This window comes from Protobothrops mucrosquamatus, unplaced genomic scaffold, assembly GCF_001527695.2.
Source record: "Protobothrops mucrosquamatus isolate PMUCROS unplaced genomic scaffold, P.Mucros_1.0 scaffold2762, whole genome shotgun sequence".
In the NCBI taxonomy this organism is placed as follows: Eukaryota; Metazoa; Chordata; class Lepidosauria; order Squamata; family Viperidae; genus Protobothrops; species Protobothrops mucrosquamatus.
The window spans coordinates 37413-40238 of NW_015388801.1; positions in this window are offsets into that span (position 1 = coordinate 37413).

Below are 2826 nucleotides of genomic sequence, written 5' to 3' on the forward strand. Positions count from 1 at the left end.
TGAATTTTGTTTTCAGTGGTCATTACATTTAAGTGTCTTGAATAAATAAGATAATAATGAAATACATGTATCACGAAGTTTGGGAATAGTGATGGATGGCACCAAAATTTTTTACACAGTTGAGATATGGGAAAAAGACTAGAAATAAATTATTTGCATTGATATGTCCTGATGACAATTTTAAAGAAAACAAAAAAAAAGTGTTTGCATAAATTGAAGAATTATTTCCTATGTTGTGATTGAGAGGTTATGTTGGGGGAGGGGGGCGATGACAACTTCCTCATTGGCTCAAGGGGGCGATTCGTTCAAAAAGGTTAAGAACCACTGTCCTAGATGACTGAGGGTCTCCATAGACATTTGACGCCTCCTTCTGTTCCTTTTGTCAGCCTTCCATTCCTATGTAGGCACCTGGTGTGTGGATTTGCCCTACTCCCATCTCCCACCTTTTGCCCTTCTCTCTCTTCCACCTACTCTGAAGAGCAGCTTCAGCAGTGAGCATCAAAACCTGGAAACTTAAATATTTCAAGAGGGAAGAAAAGGGTAGGGAGGTGGGAAATTTCCTGAATCTCTTCACTTTCTAAGGCTTGGCTACAAATATGAAGATGGAGGAGAAGGCCATCTGAAGTTACTAACCCTCTTCCCTCATCAGAGGCCGTTAAATTCTGTGTTTCTTTCAAAATGTGTCCAAGCCAAGTGATTTGGTTTTGGCCATGAGTGCGGACCCATTGTTGGCCGTGTTCCTCCTGCTTTGTCCTGAGCCTCCGAGTCCCATGACTGGGGCCTTTCGAGCTTCTTTTGCTTCCCTTCTCGCCTGCGCAGTGTTGACGCAGAGACTTCAAGATCCCTCTGGGGCCTTAAGTGTTCAGACAATGCCCTATCCTGCAAAGAGAGAAAATGAAGACATCAAAACCACAGTTTGTACTGGCAATGTTTTTTTTTCTCTCCTCCAATTAGAATCATAGGGCTAGAAGGGACCTTGGAGGTCTTGAACCCCCTGCTTAAGGCAGGAGTCCTTATGAGCTCTCAGTCATCCTCGCTTCAACCCTGACAGGGATGAAGGCAAGCAACCAAAGAGGCTTAATATAAACAGCTCCTGATGTAGGTGTTGGGGAGGGGGATCCTCACTTCTTCCCCAAGGTTCCTATCTATCTGTCTGTCTGTCTGTCTGTCTGTCTGTCTGTCTATCTCTATCCATCCATCCATCCATCCATCATCTATATCTATCAATCTATCCATCTTTCACATTCTATCACCTTTCTATCATCTATCACATTATTTCACCTATCATCTATCTATCCATCCATGCATGCATCATCTATATCTCTATCTATCTGTCTCTGTCTGTCTGTCTGTCTATCTATCTATCTCATTCTATCACCTATCACCTATTCATTGTCTGTCTGCATGCCAAATCTATCTATCTGTATCTATCTTCTATTTATCTATCTATGCATGTATCTATCACATTCTCACTATCTATCTGTCTGCCAATCTATCATCTGTCATCTATCTATCTATCTATCTATCTATCTATCTATCTATCTATCTATCTATCTATCTATCTATCTATCTATCTATCTCATTCTATCACCTATCACCTGTCTATTGTCTGTCTCTGTCAAATCTATCTATCTTTCTATTACCTATCCTGTCTTCCATCTATCTATCTATCTATCTATCTATCTATCTATCTATCTATCTATCTATCTATCTATCTATCTATCTATCTCTATCCATCCATCCATCCATCCATCCATCATCTATTTATATCTATCAATCTATCCATCTTTCACAATCTATCACCTTTCTATCATCTATCACATTATTTCACCTATCATCTATCCATTCATCCAGGCATCATCTATATCTGTCTGTCTGTCTGTCTGTCTCTATCTATCTACCTATTCATCTATCTATCTCATTCTATCACCTATCACCTATTCATTGTCCGTCTGCATGCCAAATCTATCTCTATCTATCTATCATCTATTTATCTATCTATGCATGTATCTATCACATTCTCACTGTTATCTATCTGTCAATTTATCATCTGTCATCTATCATTTGTCTATCTATCTATCTATCTATCTATCTATCTATCTATCTATCTATCTATCTATCTATCTATCTATCTATCTATCTATCTATCATCTATCAACTTGTATGGCGCTCATCTCACAGAATTTATCCTTGCAGCTCATCATCTCCAGGGAGCTTTTTCCTGGACATACACACACACACTGCCACCCTTTGTTTTTCCATCCTCCCATTCCTTCTCTCCCTCCCTTCCAATCCTTTTTGGACAGGAATCCCCCATTTCCCCATGGTGACCCCAGCTCCAGCTCCTTTTCCTAGCTCTTTCCCCGTCTCATTCTTCTCCCTTGGAGCTGATGGGTGTGAAAGGCTCAGCTGGGCTGGATCTTCCCTGCCGAGCAGCCAATCACAGGGTCTCCAGCAGGAGGGGCTGGCTAAACCCCAGAGAAGTCCCAAGCAGCCCACAATCCCTTTCATGATTGCCTTAGAATGACTTTGGGGATGAATGTTCCCCCACCTAACACCTTAATAGTCTTGGCTCTTGGGTATCTCCCAAGCCCGGAGTTTTGCATCTCCCATAGACTTCAGCAACCGTCAGACTTACCTCCAAGGTTACTTCAGGTTGGGGCCACGATTCTGGTTGAATATCATCTTCTGTGCCAGAAGTAGAGGAAACAGAAACATTTTCTAAAGGAATGTCACCAAGCGAAGATCTCACTTCCTGATAGCGAATTCTGTTACATCTCCGCCACATGTCTGATAGATGGCAAAAAGAGAGGACAGAGGGTTAAT